The sequence below is a fragment of the Notamacropus eugenii genome, chromosome 7 (genome assembly GCF_028372415.1).
Source record: "Notamacropus eugenii isolate mMacEug1 chromosome 7, mMacEug1.pri_v2, whole genome shotgun sequence".
NCBI lineage: Eukaryota > Metazoa > Chordata > Mammalia > Diprotodontia > Macropodidae > Notamacropus > Notamacropus eugenii.
This window is the reverse complement of record NC_092878.1, coordinates 116801582-116823944: the sequence shown is the minus strand read 5'-3', so window position 1 is coordinate 116823944 and position 22363 is coordinate 116801582. Positions and strand designations below refer to the sequence as shown.

The 22363-nt window shown below is 37.5% G+C and overlaps 1 protein-coding gene across 3 annotated transcripts in view; it reads left to right on the top strand.

The window, feature by feature from the left end:
- ANK2 (ankyrin 2) overlaps nucleotides 1-22363 on the top strand; it is a 763693-nt gene that overhangs the window by 316510 nt on the left and 424820 nt on the right. The window lies entirely within an intron of this gene.

The window sequence follows — 22363 nt, the reverse complement described above, 5'->3', positions numbered from 1 at the left end:
TTTTTCCCTTCTGCATTCCTTGCTTCCCTGTTCCCAGATTTTGGATTTGTAGTTTGACCTCAGTTGTAAAACCTGGAATAGGATACAAAAAGTCTTCTTGATCTCCAGAAAAAAAAAAAAAAACAAACATGCCAAAAGAAAAAACAGAGTCTGAGACACCCGTGGGAATACTTCTAGTTACGAAACTGTCTGTGCCACAAGTTTGGTTACTGTAGCAATAGTCACATGGTATATGGCCAACATGATAATTGTCAGACACTTGAGAAAGGCCATTTTCTTGTGTCTCTGGAAAGACTGCATGGCTCAAAATGCAGGGGTTTTGAACGAGATTATACAAATTTAAAAACACCTTCACTTCCAGCTGCTCCAAAGGGGAGAAAGATGAATTCTGATAGAAATGTAAGAGACCGATGATGAAAAATGGTTTATTTTTAGTCTCATCAATAAATATTTTCCAGTTATTGAAATGCAAGTGTTGTTTTGTTAGCAAGGACAGGTTGGAATTAATGTGAGTAATAAATCACGTGAAGTGGCTAGATGTATTTAAGGTTTGGTAATTGATCCTAAACTAATAGAACCATTCAGTATGAGTTCCAGTAATATGACCACTGCATTTGCCCTAAATGGGACTTAGTGGCATTATTTGGGGAGAGGAGGATCAACTATTTATCCATTTTCTTGAGATAAAGCCCATTCTATAATTATCCTTCCATGTGAGTGCTTTCAAATTGTAGTTCAACTGGTCCAGCCATGTATTCTATAGCAGTAAATGGGAACTTTTTGTTTTAGAACGGAATGAATTCAATGACAGTATAGGGTATATTAACGTTCTCATTCATTTTGAATGACAAAAACTCATCTTTTGGTCTCAGTTCTCAATATCCTGGCTCCTACATCAAGAAACAAATCTACCTTATGTAGCAGTCAGCACCTGGCATACACAGGAGGGCCTGCTGTACAGGTTCTTAAATCTGCTTTTCTAAAAGGAAAGCAACTTTTGAGGAGTCAACAATCACTTCAATCAAACACAAATACCAACAGAGAAAATGTAAGCGGGATCAACAGAGAGGGCTTCCAACTGTCTGACCACAGGCAGTATGTACATCATTACTGGAGAGAGAAGCACCAGCATCTGGGTTTTCAAAGTTGGGGGGCTTCTAAAATGGCTGTCCAGAGTCTTATCTGGTACATGAACCTTCTTCCAAAAACTAAGCCCCAAAGCAACACCTCACATCGGAGTAGATATAATCTTTTCTGAGTCAGAGGGCAAGAATCCTGGTGACTCAGAGCCTCATTAGCAATCAGCAAAAGGTGTGTGCCTTCATCCAAAACAAGCCTCCCCTAATTAACCTTCCCTTAATAGCCCCACCTGAGACCTATTAATGGGAAAGAAGATTTTTAACTCCCATTACACCTTACAAAAATGTTCTTAATTTATTACCAGCTTTGTGACACTGGGCAAGTCAGTTAAGACATTTTGCCCTCAGTTTCCTCAACTGTGAAATGGGCATAAAAATTGTTATGAGAATCATGTGAGGTAATATTTGTAAAGCTCTTAACATGGTTCTTGCTATGTGCTATGTGATACTATATAAATGCTTATTCTCTTCTCTTTACCCACTTTCAATCTTTTGATCTTTCTCTAATGAGTCCTAAGCACAGAGGCTGGAACAGTCATTGAAATGCCATCTCAATCACATTGCCTTGCTTAGGAGGCCATCGTTTTCCCTCATTGCTATTTGAATAAAGCTCCCTTTATAAACTCTTAATCATGAACTTTCTGTTCCTCTTCTGGATCTTATTTCCTACTAGGATCCTTGATTTGCATCCTTTGCTTGATTCAAACAATTCCAAGTCTCATTTTTTCCCCCATCGCTTGAGTTTTTGCACAACTTTTAGTTTTGTTTTTGTCATATTGTGAATTCCCTTGATCCTAAACTTTCTTGTAAGTTTGTCTTCCTGGACTAACCATCTTAGATCCATTCACTGCCCTCATAGTGTGTCTGTAGCTGTATGTCTCCAATTAGTTTCTTAGGTAGAGAGCTGTCTGATTCTGATGGAATATTAATTCCTTGAGGGTAGGACTTCTAATCTTTTCTTTGCATCCCTGGCACCTAGTATAGTTCCTGGAACAGAGAGGGTGCTTACTAATTTAATTACAGTTATCAATGAAACTAGCTCACCATAGAAATACTAGCAGGTCTCTTCTGTTTTATGTTTATTTGTTGTCTCCTTCTGACTTCATTTACTAATGTCTTTGAGATGAAATGGCTTAGCTGCATCTCATACCATTTTCTACCCAAGCAGCCTTTTTCTTCAGCTGTTTTCCCCTATTTTGTGATGTGCTATTGCTCATAAGGGCACTAGATGGCACAGTGGATAGAGGATTGGGCCTGGAGTCATCTTTCTGAGTTCAAATCCGACCTCAGACCCTTACCAGCTGTGTGACCATGGGCAATTCACTTAACCTTGTTTACCTCTGTTTCCTCATCTGTAAACGGAGCTGGAGAAGGAAATGGTAAACCACTCCAGTATCTTTGACAAGAAAACCCCAAATGGGGTCATGAAGAGTTGGACATGACTGAAAAAAGACTGAAAAACCAAAAAATTGATCATAATCATCAATCATCCTCTTCTGTAATGTTTTTCAAAGTGATTTGTACACAGCGTTGCCTTTGACTTTCATGTCTGTTGAGCAAGGAGAACTTGGGTCTGGCGATAGAGAGTTTTGGAGGAATTTTCTGCTTGTGGAAATTGTTTTGTAAAAGATAAACTTTTCTAAGAATGATCAGAGTCAGTATTTCTACTTTTATCCATTTCCCAATATCAAATGAGATAATATTGTAAAAAGTGCCTAGAACAGTGCCTGGCACATAATGGGCACCTCTTGTTTAATCATTTCAATCACATCTGACTCTTTGTAACAAACTTTTCCTGACAAACATACACTAGTGGTTTGCCATTTCCTTCTCCAGCTCATATTACAGATGAGGAAACTGAGGCAGACAGGGATAAGTGACTTGCCCAGTGTCACACAGCTAATAAGGATCTGAGACAAGATTTGAACTCACAAAAATGAATCTTCCTGATTCCAAGCCCACTACTGTATCTACTGTACCACCTAGCTGCCCATAGTAGGTACTTCATAAATGCTATTCCCTCCTTTTCCTGTCTTGTATTTACCTTAACTCTTTTCCTAATGCAGGAGACCCAGTAGAAAAATTTAAGGGAAGTATTAATTATCTGGGAACATCTTCTTTTCCTTCCTCTTACTCAATAATGTACTCCTCCTCACTCTTATCAAGAGATCCATGAGTTTCTCAGCTGCTTTTTTTGTGTTTCCTTTCTCTGCTTGCTCTTTAATTTTGACACATGGATAGGGTTGTGGATAAGGACTAGATCAGTGATTGTATTGGCATAGGGTACTCCCTAATGAGGAAACTTTATCAATGCAGTTTAGCAACTCCTCTGTAGATTGCAATCTTAAAGAATTGTCTGGAGTACAAAGTGGTCAAAGGAATTGCCCAGGGTTACATAGCTAGTATAGGTAAGAGATAGGACTTAAACTAGGGTCTTCCTGGCTTCAAGGTCATCTTTCTGTGCCTTCTTTATCAACAATTTGAGTTAAAATACAATTGAAAAAACATATGTATGTATATATCTATCTATCTATCTATCTATATGGAGGGAGAGGGAGAGGGAGAGGGAGAGGGAGAGGGAGAGGGAGAGAATCTGCCCTGGAGCATAGCTCCCTCTCATCATTCAGTTACCAAGAAAAAAATACCATTTTCTTTCTATTCTTAAGCAAAACTGAGTATACCAACTATATTACATTCCAAATCTGAGTCAGGTGAAGATGTTACTAAATTGGCCAGTAATACAAGCATTCTGTTCCTATTGTGCGCTGATTTAGAAACCAGCCTCTTGCTACTTTTGGAAAATGGACATAAGAAGTATTCTGTACAGAGCATGTATCTAGGGTTTATAGTCTTCCATTAAAGAGACTGCCCAAGCTACCAAAATAATTTTAATTGAGATGGATTATTTAGTGTGAACTGCACTGTGATGAAATAAAAATGGCACTTTTCCAATAGACTACCAACTGGCTCTTGGCATATTTATTTTTTCTCTTAGTGAGTCTTTCATTGTAATTGTGTATGTTGTAGAGAAATTTGACTTATTTTCCATGAGCAGATGGTCATGGAAGCCAATGAGAGAAGATGGTATGGAGAAGTAGCTAGGAAAAAAGTCTCTAATAATAAGGCCTGACTGACATCCAGTATCTACCAGGTAAAGAAGGATACAAAACAACAACAAAGAAATTATTAAATAAATGAGAGGGAAGATGGTGGAGTAGAAGGACACACATATGCTAGCTCCAAACCCACAGCCCATAAATTACCTGTAAAGAAGAACTCCCAACAAATTCTGGAGCAGAAGCCACAGAACAATGGAGTGGAGGAGATTTCTGTTCCAGAGAGACCTAAAAATTGACGTGAAAGGTCCATCACACACCAGACCCGGAGCAGAGCCCAGCCCTGCCTCAGCCACACAGCACTGAGAGGAGCAGATCTGAGCAGGCTTAAGGGACAGACTCTCCAGTAGCAGTGCAGGGCACTAAAGGTTAGTGAGAGGGTCTTTTTGGCTCGCTGAGAGGGGAGCAGGGTGTCTCCATAACTCAGGCCCCCTCAGGAGGCAGCAGTGGAGGCAGCAGCAGACAAGGGCTCAAAAAGCAGGCAGGAGCTTGGATCCATTGTTGAAGTTCTCCACATAACCCCCCTGAAGGAAATGAGCCCCATGAGGCGGCCCTGCCCCCACCTGAGCACCTAAACTTAATCTCACACTGAATAGCAGCCCTGCCCCTGCCAAAGCCCTAAGGCTGGGAAGCAGCATTTGAATCTCAGACCCCAAGTGCTGGCTGGGAGGATCTGGAGGTGTGGTGAGTGTGGAGATGTCACTCAGAGATCAAGTCCCTGGCTGGAAAATGCCGAGAAAAGGGGAAAAAAAATAAGACTATAGAAGGCTACTTTCTTGGTGAACAGATATTTCCTCCCTTCCTTTTGGATGAGGAAGAACAATGCTTACTATCAGGAAAAGATGTAGAAATCAAGGCTTCTGTATCCCAGCCCACCCAATGGGCTCAGACCATGGAAGAGCTCAAAAAGGATTTTGAAAAGCAAGTAAGAGAGGTGGAGGAAAAACTGGGAAGAGAAATGAGAGGGATGAAAGAAAAGCATGAAAAGCAGGTCAACACCTTGCTAAAGGAGACCCAAAAAAATGCTGAAGAAAATAACACCTTGAAAAATAGGCTAACTCAATTGTCAAAAGAGGTTCAAAAAGCCAATGAGGAGAAGAATGCTTTCAAAAGCAGAATTAGCCAAATGGAAAAGGAGGTTCAAAAGCTCACTGAAGAAAATAGTTCTTTCAAAATTAGAATGGAACAGATGGAGGCTAATGACTTTATGAGAAACCAAGAAATCACAAAACAAAACCAAAAGAATGAAAAAATGGAAGATAATGTGAAATATCTCATTGGAAAAACAACTGACCTGGAAAACAGATCCAGGAGAGACAATTTAAAAATTATGGGACTACCTGAAAGCCATGATCTAAAAAAAGAGCCTAGCCATCATCTTTCATGAAATTATCAAGGAAAACTGCCCTGAGATTCTAGAACCAGAGGGCAAAATAAGTATTCAAGGAATCCACAGATCACCGCCTGAAAGAGATTCAAAAAGAGAAACTCCTAGGAACATTGTGACCAAATTCCAGAGTTCCCTGGTCAAGGAGAAAATTTTGCAAGCAGCTAGAAAGAAACAATTCAAGTATTGTGGAAATACAATCAGGATAACACAAGATCTAGCAGCTTCTACATTAAGGGATCGAAGGGCATGGAATAGGATATTCCAGAAGTCAAAGGAACTAGGACTAAAACCAAGAATCACCTACCCAGCAAAACTGAGTATAATACTTCAGGGGAAAAAAAATGGTCTTTCAATGAAATCGAGGACTTTCAAGCATTCTTGATGAAAAGACCAGAGCTGAAAAGAAAATTTGACTTTCAAACACAAGAATGAAGAGAAGCATGAAAAAGTAAACAGCAAAGAGAAGTCATAAGGGACTTAATAAAGTTAAACTGTTTACATTCCTACATGGAAAGAAAATATTTGAAACTCTTGAAACTTTTCTGTATCTGAGTAGTGGGTGGGATTATACACACACACACACGCACACACACAGAGAGACAGAGAGCACAAAGTGAATTGAATAGGATGGGATCATATCTTTAAAAAAATGAAATTAAGGGGTGACAGAGAAAAATATATTGGGAGGAGAAAGGGAGAAATGGAATGGGACAAATTATCTCTCATACAAGAGGCAAGCAGAGAACTTTTTAGTGGAGGGAAAAAGAGGGGAGGTGAGAGAAAAACATGAAATTTACTCTCGTCACATTCCACTAAAGGAAGGAATAAAATGCACACCCATTTTGGTATGAAAACCTATCTTACAATACAGGAAAGTGGGGGAGAAGGGGATAAGCAGGGTGGGAGGGATGATGGAAGGGAGGGCAATGGGAGGAGGGAGCAATTTGAAGTCAACACTCTTGGGGAGGGTCAGGATCAAAAGAGAGAATAGAAGCAATGGGGGGCAGGATAGGATGGAGGGAAATATAGTTAGTCTTACACAAGACGACTATTATGGAAGTCATTTGCAAAACTACACAGATATGGCCTATATTGAATTGCTTGCATTCCAAAGGGAAGGAGTGGGGAGGGAGGGATGAAGAGAAGTTGGAACTCAAAGTTTTAGGAACAACTGTCGAGTAGTGTTCTTGGTATTAGGAAATAAGAAATACAGGTAAAGGGGTATAGAAAGTTATCTGGCCCTACAGGACAAAAGAGAGGATGGGGACAAGGGAAGGGAGGGATGATGGAAGAGAGAGCAGATTGGTGATAGGGGCAATTAGAATGCCCGGTATTTTAGGGTGGGGGGAGGGGACAGATGGGGAGAAAATTTGGAACCCAAAACTTTGTGAAAATGAATGTTAAAAGTTAAATAAAACAAAAAGAAATAGAAATATAACTAGAAAAAAAATAAATGAGAGGGAAATCTACAAAGGAGAATGCTTTGGAAGTAAAGATCAGATATGTTCATAAAAAAGCATTTATTAGACATTTACTTTATGCTAAGCCCTGAGGATACAAAGAAAGGTAAAAACCAACAAAAACAAACAGAAAAACCAGTCCCTGAATTGGAAGAATTCACAGTCTAGTGAGGATTATAAGTAAAATTGAGAGCAAATGAAGATAATTTGAAAGGAGTTCTTTGCAATATTGAGATTTGCTGATGGCCAAGGGTAAGAAAAATAAACACAGAACAGAGTCCATTGGATTTGGCTTAGAGGAAGTTATTAGAAAACTTCAGAACAGTAATTCAGTAGCTTGATTGGGAGAAAGAAGGAGTAAGAGGGGACCAGTTGGAAAAGCTGTGAAAACACCATGTATTCCATGAGCTTGGACATCCAATTGGAAACTGAAAGAGGCTATTGAATAAAGAGAAGGTGTTTTAGAAATAGAGGGAGTGTTCTCATGCTAGATATTTGAGGGAAATAGAGTCCCTTTATGGTTATGATACCTTCAAAGGAAGGCTTATTTTAATATGACTTTTTCATTTCGGTATTTTGGGATGTGGTTTGTACACTCTGGTCAGAATCATAGAGGGAGTATTATGTTCTGTTCTGGAGGTACTCTTAGGTAACATTGATAAATTTGAGGACATCTAGAGAAAGGCACTTTTAATGATGAAGAACTTTGATCTGCCATGCTTTGTGAGTATCAACTGAAGGAACTGGAAATATTGAAATATGCACGATGGAGATGGGGAAAGATCATTAGTATAATTACAGAGAAGCCATTAAGACAAGCCACATAGAGGTTACTCTCTGGGTATCGCTTCCCCAACTGTAAAATAAGATTGCTGGACTAGATGACTTTTATAGTTCCTTCCAGCTGTAGATCTATGAGCCAATAACAGCCTTGAGATGAAAAAGTTACAGGGCAGGAAGCACAAAACCTGGCTCTAACTCAGGCTGATGGATGGAAGGAGCCTTAGAGTTCTCTTTGATCCTAGAAGGTGGAGCTAGGAGTGATGGATGAAAACTGCCAAGAGCTATGGATGCAAGCTGTCAAGAGGGAAATTTGGGCTTACTGCAGGGAAAAAAATCCTTGCAATTGCAGCTACCCTAGAGTAGGGGGTAAGTTCCCACACACTGGAGGTCATCAGGGAAAAAGATAGAACATTACTTCTCCATTGTCTTGTAGGTAACACCCCTTTTCTGACATAATGATGACTACTACAGTTCCTTCCAAATGGAAAATTCTGGAATTCTTTGCTGAAATCAGCAATTCATAAGACACATTTTTGTGGTAGAATAGACATGTATACATATATGTGTATACATACATACATATACTATACATATACTATTATGATTAGTGGATACTGAATCATGTGCACTTTTGTTTGGACCAATAAACCTGACTTTAGTGTATTCAATAGTATAGCAAAGATTAGACCCACAAATGTGTGTGAAAGGACCCACAGGAAAGTGCCCTTATAATGTAGGAAACCTCAGGATGATTGGGTTATAATGCAGATAATACTGGAGACAGTCTGCACTGCACCAAGAATACTCTGTGGTTACTTTTGCTGATTATACATCTTTATCTGTTTGTATCAGTGATGGTTCCTCCTGAAAGCTGCTGCGTAATGAACCTGACTTCATGCTTAAAGTTGGTATGTTTCTTTTTATGTGGAATGAATGTCTTGGTAAATCTTCAGTTTCCCCCAATTCTTACACTGATATGTAAACAACATTGTATGATGCAAAACAGGCAAATCAGAAATTCCCTGTACACAAGTATTAGAGTAAACAAACAAAAGACTTTCTTCTTTTTTTTTTTTTTTGCTTGTCAAACTGCTTTGAAAATAATTATTAGGCATATCAGGTGGGGGCAGCTAAGTGGCACAGTAGATAGAGTGCTGGCCATGGAGTCAGGACGACCTGAGTTCAATTCCAGCCTCAGATCTAGCTGTGTGACACTGGGTAAGTCATTTAACCATATTTGTCTCAATTTCTTCATCTGTAAAATGAGCTGGAAAAGAAAATGGCAAACCATTCCAGTATCTTTGCCAAGGAAATTCCAAATGGGGTCACAAAGAGTTGAACATGACTGAACAGCAACAAATATCAGGAGTGAGAACCAAATGACTTGCTGTTTGATCGCACTGACTTTGCCAGCTTGATGAAGGAAAAGCTTTACTTATTAGTTCCAGTATATTGTCACATGTTGCATAAAGTGGTAGGTCTTATCTTTAAATTTTTTTGGGGGGAAAAGAAAATGGTCTAGAGGTAAAGATCATAAAATATGTTATAAAATATTCATATTTTCTGATAGATCTGTTAATCTATAGATGGGTGGCCATGTTACGATATTCCAAATAAATATATAAGTTAACTTTGCTTCAAGTGTTAAAGGTCAAGTGTATTCTTGTAGTACCCTAGAATCTTTGGACATAAAGAGTTCTTAGTTTCTCTAAACCATCTTCCCATGTGGAAATGTAATGCCTTCAACAATATCCCTAAGGCAGTCAGTCAATGAGCATTTATTAAAGTAACTGTCCTAAGCTGGGAATCATCAAGTCTACTTTTCTTTGATTTAATTAGAAAATTTATTCTTGTAAACTTTTTAAGTCATAACAGTCATTCAACAATTTTAATGTATTCAGTGGTAGAGAGCTGAAATCAGAATCAAGAAGACCTGTGTTAAATCCCATCCTGCGTCTGATGTTTTTCTATGTGTTCTTTGTCACATCACTTAATCTCTCATTGTTTCAAGCGATTCTCTAAGACCAAGAGTTGCCAAATAGATGCCTACTGGTATTGGGAGAAGGAATTTATTCCTAGTTAGGTAGGTAGGTGATATAGTGAGTAGATAGCTGGACCTGGCATTAGGAAGACTTGAGTTCAAATCTACTTTCAGACACTAACTAGCTGTGTGATTCTGGGCAAGTCATTTAACCCTTGCCTCAGTTTCCTCATCTGTAAAATGAGCTGGAGAAGGAAATGACAAAGCACTCCAGTATTTCTGCCAAGAAAAACCCAAACAAAGTGACAAAGAGTTGGCTACAACTGAAATGATTTAACAACAACAAATATTAGCTATTATTATTATTATATTCACAGGTCTGGTAAATATATATATATATCTATATATATCAATGTGGTTTTAAAATAATAAATATTCTTTTCTGTGGAAACTGTGTTACTTGAAAATTGAGTATTCCCCATATAGGTCCCTTATGTAATATGCTATATATTTTTTCCCTTGGTAGTGTTTTCCCCCAATTATAAGTAAAGATAGTTTTCAACATTCATTTTTCTAAAACTGTGAGTACCAAATTTTTCTCCTCCATCCCTTCCCTCCTCCTCCCCAAGGCAATATGTTATAATTTTTTAAAAAGGCTATTGTAAATGAAATCGAATATTTGCAAAGATTAATCATATTTGGATGAAATCATTTTCTTCTTTAATTTCAGAAGTCTTTACATGTAAAATTTACCAGTTTTGGTTGAAGAGTAATCATATCCTACTATTCCTCACCCCTAGAATTTTGTGTCCCCACAGGAAAAAAATTCAGAATGTAAAATCGCACCATAGACTTTACCCACTGGAAAGCACCTGTGTTGGATTGACCAGTGTTGTTAATTTGATAAACCAATGGAAGGAAAGTACTTTTTGCAAATGTAGAGAATATCTCTAGTTCTAAAGTGACATTTACGAAGAGATTGAGAAGCAAAGTGGTAGTTTTAGACAGAAGGTAAATGAAGCAAATCTAAAGGAGAATTGTCTTTGAAATGTAATTGATTTATTTTAATTCTAGAAATGAAGATGGGGAGAGGATATAGGGCAGAGTGTAGAGATAGGCAGAGTGGAATTAAAAATAAAGGCAGGAAATAGAGAAAGGGTAGAAAAAAAGATTGAAATTAATAACAGGAGCTGGAGGTTAGTGGAAGAGGAGGACGCCCAGGGTAAACCTCTCATCTTGGGCAGTATAAATATTTTATGATAGTATACTTTTTTTATGGAAGTTAAGTGACACACCCAAGGTCACACAAAAGCAGCTGTAAACTAAAACCATGTCTTCTTACAATCAATTCCATTTTCCACCAGGTCAAATGCTTTAAAATAGCTTAAGGCTATTTTAATATCCAAAATATTGATTGTTCATGAAGGGAAGGTTTGTTTAAGACATTGTCTTTCCTTATGAAAGTAGACATGGTGAATTGAAAGCATTCGGGTTTGGAGGTAGGTGACCTGATTTCAGCCCTGCCTCATACTTTTTAGCTGTGGAACCAGGAGGAAATTATTTAACCCATCTGAGTGTCAACCTTCACATCCTTAAAACAGGGATAATAATACTTAAATCACCTTTTCACTGGATTCTTCTGAAACATTTATAAACCAACTGCCATGTGCTACAGCCTGAGCTGAAACTGCCAAGGCATCCTGAGGGAGAAATAAGAGGCAGGCAAGTAAGACAATCACCCTCACTTTGAGCACCATCTCCCTGATGGAGAGAGCTCAGGACCCTGAATCCAAGAACTTTGGGGATAACATTTTGGCCATCATCCTGGCTTGTAACCCTTGCAGGGATATATCCTGACAGCTGCTCCTGCTTGTGCTGCAGCCACACCTACTGAGGACTTAGAACAGAAAGCTCTGGCCACTAAAGTCCTTGGCCACCAAAGTCAAATGCTTCAATAGCAGCAACTCTTCTCATTTTATCAGTGGATATTATATTAAAGAAGAGGCGTTTCTAATCTACTTTGCCCTTGCACCCTAAAGACCATGGGACTTTTTCATCTTATTCATAGCAGAAACCTTCCATATATGTTTTCTCCCTCATTGCAATGTGAGCCCCTGGAGAGCAGGGACTTTCTTCCTTTACTGTTTATTATCCCCATGACACAGTGCTCTGCACATAGTAAGTGCTTAACAAAACCTTTATTCTTTCATTCAAATCTTAATTTACCACAATAGAAAGGTTAACTGTGGTAATGATGGTTCATGTTCTGCCTGGATAGACTTTGAGGGGGTGAAGTTTTACCCAAACATGAAGCAATAGAATATTTCAAAATGCACATCCCATATTTCTTATTTGCTATCAACTTATTTATGTTTTATTTATGATTACATGTTTTTCAGTTGAAATGCATAAATTTCTGAGGTACCTACTACCAAATTACATCATTGGGTTTGCCTTGAAAAAAATTAGGCTGATTTCTCTTGTGAAATACATATTTTAGAAAATAACATTAAGTGTACTTAGTGAATTATGAGTAATTTAATTGAAGTGAATAGTCGGGTAGTTCATCTTCAGAGATAAGCTGAGAAAGGGATAGATTTTTTATATCTACTCTGATACAGTGACAGAATAAAAATCAGAAGGAAGTATTAGATCTAATTGATCTAGTTTTTACTGTTTTTATTTTCATCCTTCATGACATTTTTCCATGTGTGCTAATACAACATGGACTTGAGTATGCTACTCTGAAGCAGGTAAACAACTATACTGATGATTAACCCCAAAGCTTAAATCTTGACAAATCATTTTTAAGTTGGGAAATTTCAAGTGTTGACCCATTGAGATGAATCTTGGGTCATGTCTGTTTATCTTTAATTCATGTGCAAAATGACATGAAATATCTTTATTCAAATGGAAGATAATGCTAAATCAACCAGGACTCTGAAAGATGAAAACAAAACTTCAAAATGACCTTAACAAATTGGAGGAAAAATATCCTCCTAAAAAACTGGATGAAAATGAAAAGAATAAGATGGCGCATAATATTTTAAGTTTATGGGACTGAATTAGGGACAGATATGATGGAAGAAATACCAGGGGCTAGTTGACCCAAGCTGAGTATGTGTTAGCAATATACAATGCCTTTTTATGAGGGAAAAATCGCATTACACACAATACTGCCTATAGTTTGTATCAGTAAGGCCCTTATTATAGTATTGTGTTCCCTTTCAGTCACAGCAATGAAAATTATGTGGAGAAACAAGAAAGTTCTGAGAATAACCAGAATAACTAAAGAAATGGGGCATAGGTCAAATTTGGAGAAAGGTTAAAAGATTTGTGATTATTTCGCTTAGAAAAGATGCATCTATAGGATGACAATTCAATTTAATTCAATACAATTTCTTACCGTCTTACTTACAAATTTCTTACCGATGCAAGGCATCGTTACTACTTTAAATATAGAAAAGTTTTTTTAATGCATTATCAACTGTTCATATTGAAATTAGAAGGAGATAGGCTTAAAACAAAAGGGGGTTTTTGGTGGAATATCAGGATGAGAAAGTTCTGAAATTAGGTGCCAAGGGAAGTAGAACAAATAATCACTTTTTTCCTTAGACAGTTTAGATGTTCACTTGTTTGAAGGTCTAGATTATATAATTGTTTGAATTGCTTGCCAGAATATTGAATTTACAGAGAATAGTGATGTATTTTAAGTTTAGGAATCAAAACTTTAAGTTAAAAATGGAATTCTGCTACAACACACAGTGCAAATTATGATAAAAACCACAATTTTTAGGAGTCTTAGAAGGATGTCAGTTTCTGCATTTAGTAAATATCAGCTTCTTATTAACTTGAATCAAAACCACTTTGAAGGTCTGTCCCTGCTCTCCTTTGTCCTACTTGTCTTTCTTTCTTTGTACCATTGGTTTTACTTGGAATATATTTATTTAGGAAGGAACAAGGATGCCTCTGGGGATTCTTCCAGAATAATGTGCAGATGGGCTGATTTCTTGCTTATTAGTAACCTAGTATGGTTTAACTTCAAGCTCTCTCCTTTGGGAAAGAAGCTATTTAAATATGACTTAGTCTTGGAGATAGAATTAAAAATAAAGATATTTTCCGTGGTTCTTTCTTCTCTTTTTATTTCTGTTTGATTTGATGACTTGTTGTTATCAATGATGAAACCCTGCCTTTGCCCAGTGGTTTCTTCTTTTGTTTCTTTGTTATCAGGGTGGGACAGATGTAACTGCAGGGTTCATCACAAGGTAACCAGTAGAAACCTCTCATTAAAAGAGAGTGGGGAAAATCCCAGCTGATCTTCCTTGTCAGATTGCTCAGGAAGCATAGAATCCTCAATGAATGCAACAATTAAAGCCTCTTTTCAGTATTAAATGCAAGGGTATGTTTAAAACCCACCAGCATAATTACATTTTGCCCCCTTAAAATTATTTTGTTTATTTACCGAGAGGGCAAAAATGTATTTATTTGAATAAAACTAACTGTGATAGGAAGTAGTTCCTATTCAATAGAATTACAATGTGGTCATATTACATTGATTAACTCCTCTCTCAATCCAAAAGAATGTCTGAGTTTCTGCATTGATTAAATATCAGCTTCTTATTAACTTGAATCAAAACCACTTTGAAGATCTGTCCCAGCTCTCCTTTGTCCTTCTTGTCTTTCTCTCTTTGTACTATTGGCTTTATTTGGAATATATTTACTTAGGAAGGAGGAAGGATGCTTTCATTCATAAATAAAGGTATTCCCAAACCACCAAAAGAATGTGCAAGGGAGCAAACTATGAATTCTTAAAAACCAAGTGAGCTATGACGGGAATGCCATTAATTAATCAATCAATAAACTTTGATCAAGATCCTGCTCTGGCTAGGCACTTTGCAAAGCACTGGGGATGCAAAAGAGGCAACCATCAAATCCATCTTTGGATTCTCTTAATACTGTAACCTGTACTTGAAAAAACACATTGGAAATAACATAGACTATTGCACTACTAGTTATTTTTGGAGGGGAAAAAACTCAAGAAAATTGTTTGAATCCAGATCATGTTTTCTTGTGATGGATTTGTGTAGGTAGACATAATCCCCTCTTGTGGATGCAGATTTGCTTCAGAAGTAAAGCGTGTATATTCAAAGTCCAAGGCAGGATAAACACCAGTAGTTTTTCCATTTCATTGTTGAGATTTTGCAATGAAACCTAGGCGCCAAGTCCCTTATTCTAACTCCCACTCACTCAGCTTACTGTTCTCTAGAGTGTAGCTAATAGGTTCTATCAGGGCTTTAAGGATAGCCCTGAGGATTTAGGAGTTGTCTAGTTACCCAGAGCATGCATAATACTTAGTGGGGCTGAAGTCACTAAACGCTGTGAATTCTTATTTCAGGAATGAGGTTTGCCTGCTATTCTTGACATATTATACAGTCAAGGGAAAACAAAAAGCACTTCTCATCTACCTTAAAAACATTAGGGGTTCTATTCCACATCCCCAGGGTGTTCAGGGAAGAGGGTTAAAGAGATAGATTTCACTAACCTTATTTCTTTGAGGATGTCAAGGAAATCTCAAATGTTTTCTCAAAAAAACACCATTTCCCAATCTCACCCTCATATTTTGATTTATCCAGTGGGGAATCCATGCTATGGTCTTCAGACCTGGACTTTCTAGATTGATAATGGAGCTAGATCTACCAGCATCCTCTGCATATCTAGAAATAGAGAAGTACAGGGTTTCCCTCTCTTGCTGTCCTATTTCCCCAAAATAGGGTTTGCACAGAGACTTTTCCTCTTCAAAGGTAGAAATATTAATCTTTTTCTTCTGCCAACCACCAACTTGGGAATTATTCTTTGTACTAAATGACACTCTTCTGGCTCTAACATTTAGCATAGCTTAGCTGCTGCTAAAGAACACAAATTTATTTTTTACTTTTGGTAATATTTGGGAAGCTCTTGAGGTTTGGTTTGCAAGGAAGGTTTTATACCAAATTAAGATAACTATCATCACTTTTTTTTTTTTTGAAAAGAGTATGCAGTATGTATTTTTTTCTGGTATGGGTTGGGCTAGATCAGTGGTATAAAAATTAAATAAAAATGGGGGCCCACTAAGGCATATATAGGGGTCCCTGTGGGCTGCATGTTGATACAGAAAACCACAAATTAGCATGTTCTGCGTTTATTATATTTGTACTTATTTTGTTAATATTTCCCAATTATATTTTAATCTGATTTGGCACTGAAACCTGCAAGTGTTTGACATCTCTGGACAAGATGGCCTCTCAGGTCTCTCCCAAATCTGAAGTCCTATGGTGTGCTGTTCCCCTGGGGACAAAAAATTCCAAAAATGGAGTTGTCACATAATACCAAGAAAGCACCCGGTCTTACCCTATCTTGAAAACTGTTTTCTATTTGTATTAGAGTTTCTTCAATTGGAGACTCTTGAAAGATATAGTAAACTAATACCCTACATGAATTTAGATTTAATATCTCCTTGTCATTGTTCGGTCATTTTCAGTCATGTTTGACTCTTAATGACTCTGTTTGTTTGTTTGTTTTTTTTCGTCAAGATACTGGAGTGGTCATTTCTTTCTCCACATCATTTTAGATGTGATGAGAAAACTGAAGCATACAAGGTTAAGTGACTTGCTCAGGGTCACACATACCAGAGCTAAAAGGGGTCTTTTGACTTCCACTCAAGACCTGTTTTCAAAATATCATTCTGCTCCTCTAGCAGATTGCTAAAATGGATCTAGATTGCCAAACAACGTAGAAATGAGTGAACATTGGAAAGCATGTGGAAAATACTTGAAAAATACTTGAGCCCTTAAGTGTAGTAAGCATCAACCTGACAGCAGTTGTAATGTCAAGAATATCTTAATTTTGGAGTCAGGAGATTTGGGTTTGAATCTTGGCTCCACCATCTAACAACTATGTGACCTTCAGCAGCTCTCTTAACTTGTTTGAATTTCAGCCTCTCCTTTTTAAAAAAAGGGTATAACAATACTTGCACCACCAACTCCAGATTATTGTGAGTAAAACTGTGCATTTTAAAGTGATTTGTGACTACAAGATTGTTGTTGTTTTTTTCCTATAGTGCCTTACTGTTTCTTTTATGACTATGGATACATTAAGCAAAAGATTTAGAGCAAAAGTGTCAAACATGCAACCTACAACATTCCTGAGTACATAGGAACCAGATGAAAATTTAATTGGGAAATATTTAACCAAATAAATTAAAATACAGTAAAACATAGATAGTGTTTGTTTTTTGGTTTTCAGAGTCATTATGTAGTTGCAGAGATCCATTTCTATTTAAGTTTGACACAACTGATTTAGAAGACTAGAATATATGTTATTTCATCGTTATTAACATGAAAAATGCCTTCATTGTCCCCCTAGACATGACTTAGCACCAGAGCTCTGTGTAGGAACCTTGTCCTAATGGGGATCAGAAACAGTTATGGCCATATAAATATGCAAGAAAGTGGTACAGAGGAGGAGTTGTTTCCATTTGGGACCCCAACATCTCTAAATGGGAGCAGTGGGATTGTCGTCTTATTAATACTTGGCATAGAAAGCTAAATAAATATGTCCCTTTCCCTCTATAAGTGAATAATCTAAAGCAGTAATTAGGGACAGAAGGAAACTATTCACGCCCCCCTCCCTTAGTTATAGGCAATAAATGGGGAAGTACTGATTAACTTTATAGGAATAGAGCCAGCAAGTGGACCAGTGATTTAAATGGCAGAAGGTATAGTTTCCAGATGAGGAAACCATAGCTCTGTCTTCCTCTACTCTACCCTCTATAGGTGGATATCTACTCTGCCACTTCTATTTTTAGAGAATTGCCTAGAGTACTGATATGGGAAGTGACTTGCCTAGGAGTCACGTGACTCAAAGGAGGGATTTGAATTCAAGGGCTCTTGGCATCAAGCCTGACCCTCTTCTCTATTGTGCCATACTGTCTTTTGTATGAATTACTATCATGAGAAAATGTATTACTAATTCCCAATTTCTCTAGTATTCTAGAATCAAAAATGTTAAGTAGCCCAGATGTCAAAGTAAGGCTAATATTGTCAGCAAGGCATGCACTATAAAAACAAAATCTTTTTTGTACCTTACCTCAGGTATTTGTTTCCTATATATGCTCTTTACAGTCTGTATTCTGGCCAATGAATGAAGGGTTTTTTCAATCATTATACCTTAATCGTTGGCCATTAGAGCTGGAGGAGATCTTGGAAATGATCTTAATCCAACCCTCTGAGTTTATTTCTGAAGAAAACACAAAAGGACCAGTATGGCCAGATTTAGACATAGTCAGAGTAGTGGCTTCCTAATGAAATGTGATGATGGGTAAGGATTCTCCTTGTTCCAATTGGTTTCCCATATTACCCCAAATCCCCACCAATAGGAGTTACACATAAGGGCTCTGTTAAAATGGAGATATATTCATTGATAAGAGCAGCAATATTAACTCATTATCACCCATTCAAATCAATTGAATTATTGAATCTGGAAGCTAATTATAAAGTACTTATTAAGTTTTGTGAATAAACTGAGCACTTATGGAAAAAGAAGTGCTGATGGAGTATGGTGGGCAGAGAACAAATTTCCCTACTCTGGGATTTGACAGAACAAAATAAGGTTTAACTCAGGGACCCTATTGTGGTGACTTCAGCCATTTGGAATTAAAGTTAAGCCCAAGAAATATAGTATTGTAGCTTCCATATATTGGCAGGCCTTCAATTTGGAGTCTTCATTTTGTGAATGAGTATTGTACGAATAAACAACACCCCCCCCCCCCCCTTTGTCCCTTGTTCAGAACTGGAAGTGATTGACCTAGAGAAATGGTTTCTTTTATAGAAATGTAGGATCTTTCCAAGTGGCCTTGGGCAAGTCACAGCCTCTCCAGAGACCAGGGTCCTCAGCTTGTGCAGATCTATCTTAACTGAGTGGCTGTGAAATAAAATATATAAATGATAGAAGATCTGATGTGCGAAAAGTGCTTTTTAAGCCTTAAAACATTTTAAACAATATTTTAAAAACAATTTTTAAACCTTAAAACAAATTTAAAGCTATGGCAGATTGTAATTTCTTTGAGTGTTTTCACTATAGACAGTGAATCTCTTTATAAACTTTGAACTCTATATAAAAAAATCTTATTTGGTGTTACTATTCTCCCTACCACTCACTTTACTTTTTAATCATAGGTTGTTATATAGTTGTTTCATATGTGTGTATCTTGTTTCCCCAATGAGATTATAAACTTCCTGAAAGCAAACACTACATCTTATACTCCTCATAGTGACTGCACATACCTCACTCCTATAGTCTACCATCCCTCTACCAAGAGGAGCAAAATGCATTAACTGTAGTCTTCTGGAACTAAGATTGGTGTTCACACTTAGTCTGATTTGTGTTCTAGTGGTTTTTTCTTTCATGTATATTATTGTAGCCATGTATGTTATATCCCTATGCTTTTCTGAATCCTTCATTGATGTCATTCATGATAATATTCTATTACATTCATTTGTCGCACTCTGTTTTATACATATACATTGTAAGAGGACCTGGATTTGCATGAGATTAAACAAATGAGCATTTGTCACTTCTGTGGCCTGTTTATCAATAAACATATAATCCTTATGGGTAAGGGAAAAAATGATATGTTTAATGTAACCCATTTAAAGATTTTGACAACTGAATAATGCTTACAGCAGTAAAGTTATCTCTGATTGGGGGAAAATATCTGTCAAGGACATGGCCTGCCCCAATGTACCATTTATTTCCATAGGGAAACCCAATTATAACAGTGGTTTTCTAGAGCTAACTCCACAAGAGGCTGAGTAGAAAAAGCTTTCAGTTAAGCAGATGACAATATGCCCTAATAACTTGACTCAGTCAGTAATAGCTTAGGTATGGGTTGGTGCACTTACAAAAACATTTACTTTGTGATTATATTAAATTTCACATTAATTTCCAATTACTATTTGTTGATATTTACACAAACTGAGTATTTGATATTACTGTATTCAGCTTTTTGCTAAATGTGGGCCTAGGTTGAGGCAATGAGCCATTTGTACTATATTCCCTGATGGATTCCCCTTAGGCAAGCTGAAACTGACAAAATTTCACAAATTAATTACTTTTCCCTCCATAAATATGGTACAGAGTGAAGAGGATAAGGCTATTGCCAATGGCTTCTTAATTTCAAATAATACTGAATAAAAATTCTGTATGAATTTAAGCAAATTGAGATTGTCTTAAAGTGTTTTGTTTTTGTTTGTTAATAGAGATATTATAAAGAAATACTGAATTCCTCCTTAGGAGACTAGTTCTAGTTTCAACTTTGCTGCTAACTGGCTGTGTGACCTCAATCAAGTCACTTCTGCCCTTCTGTTTGCTAATTTTTTTTTTTATTATTAAATTTATTTATTTAACTTTTAACATTCATTTTCACAAAATTTTGGGTTACAAATTTTCTCCCCTTTTATCCCCTCCCCCCCCAAACACCAAGCATTCTAATTGCCCCTATGACCAATCTGCTCTCTCTTCTATCATCCCTCTCTGCCCTTGTCTCCATCTTCTCTTTTGTCCTGTAGGGGCAGATAGCTTTCTATACCCCTTTACCTGTTTTTCTTATTTCCTAGTGGCAAGAACATTACTCGACAGTTGATCCTAACACTTTGAGTTCCAACTTCTCTTCCTCCCTCCCTCCCCACCCCTTCCCTTTGGAAGGCAAGCAATTCAATATAGGCCATATCTGTGTAGTTTTGCAAATGACTTCCATAATAGTTGTGTTGTATAGGACTAACTATATTTCCCTCCAACCTATCCTGTCCCCCATTACTTCTATTCTCTTTTGATCCTATCCCTCCCCATGAGTGTCGACCTCGAATTGCACTCTCCTCCTCATGCCCTCCCTTCTATCATCCCCCCCACCCTGCTTGTCCCCTTCTCCCCCACTTTCCTGTATTGTGAGATAGGTTTTCCTACCAAAATGAGTGTGCACTTTATTCTTTTCTTTAGTGGAATGTGATGAGAGTAGACTTCATGTTTTTCTCTCACCTCCCCTCTTTATCCCTCCACTAATGAGTCTTTCGATTGCCTCTTTTATGAGAGATAATTTGCCCCATTCAATTTCTCCCTTTCTCTTCCCAATATATTTCTCTCTCACTGCTTGATTTCATTTTGTTTTAAAGGTATGATCCCATCCTATTCAATTCACTCTGTGCACTCTGTCTCTATGTATGTGAGCGTGTGTGCATGTAATCCCACCCAGTACCCAGATACTGAAATGTTTCAAGAGTTACAAATATTGTCTTTCCATGTAGGAATGTAAACAGTTCAGCTTTAGTAAGTCCCTTATGACTTCACTTTGCTGTTCACCTTTTCATGGTTCTCTTCATTCTTGTGTTTGAAAGTCAAATTTTCTTTTCAGCTCTGGTCTTTTCATCAAGAATACTTGAAAATCCTCTATTTCATTGAAAGACCATTTTTTCCCCTGAAGTATTATAGTCAGTTTTGCTGGGTAGGTGATTCTTGGTTTTAGTCCTAGTTCCTTTGACTTCTGGAATATACTGTTCCATGCCCTTCGATCCCTTAATGTAGAGGCTGCTAGATCTTGTGTTATCCTGATTGTATTTCCACGATACTTGAATTGTTTCTTTCTAGCTGCCTGCAGTATTTTCTCCTTGACCTGGGAACTCTGGAATTTGGCCACAATGTTCCTAGGAGTTTCTCTTTTTGGATCTCTTCCAGGCGGTGTTCTGCGGATTCCTTGAATATTTATTTTGCCCTCTGGTTCTAGAATCTCAGGGCAGTTTTCCTTGATAATTTCATGAAAGATGATGTCTAGGCTCTTCTTTTGATCATGGCTTTCAGGTAGTCCCATAATTTTTAAATTGTCTCTCCTGGATCTATTTTCCAGGTCTGTTGTTTTTCCAATGAGATATTTCACATTATCTTCCATTTTTCCATTCTTCTCTCTTTGTTCTGTGATTTCTTGGTTTTGCATAAAGTCATTAGCCTCCATCTGTGCCATTCTAATTTTGAAAGAACTATTTTCTTCAGTGAGCTTTTGAATCTCCTTTTCCATTTGGCTAATTCTGCTTTTCAAAGCATTCTTCTCCTCATTGGCTTCTTGAACCTCTTTTGCCAATTGAGTTAGGCTAGTTTTCAAGGTGTTAATTTCTTCAACATTTTTTTGGGTCTCCCTTAGCAGGGAGCTGATCTGCTGTTCATGCTTTGACTTCATGTCTCTCATTTCTCTTTCCAGCTTTTCCTCCACCTCTCTAACTTGATTTTCAAAATTCTTTTTGAGCTCTTCCATGGCTTGAGCCCATTGGGTGGGCTGGGACACAGAAGCCTTGATTTCTGTGTCTTTGCCTGATGGTAAGCATTGTTCTTCCTCATCAGAAAGGAAGGGAGGAAATGCCTGTTCGCCAAGAAAGTAACCTTCTATAGTCTTATTTCTTTTCCCTTTTCTGGGC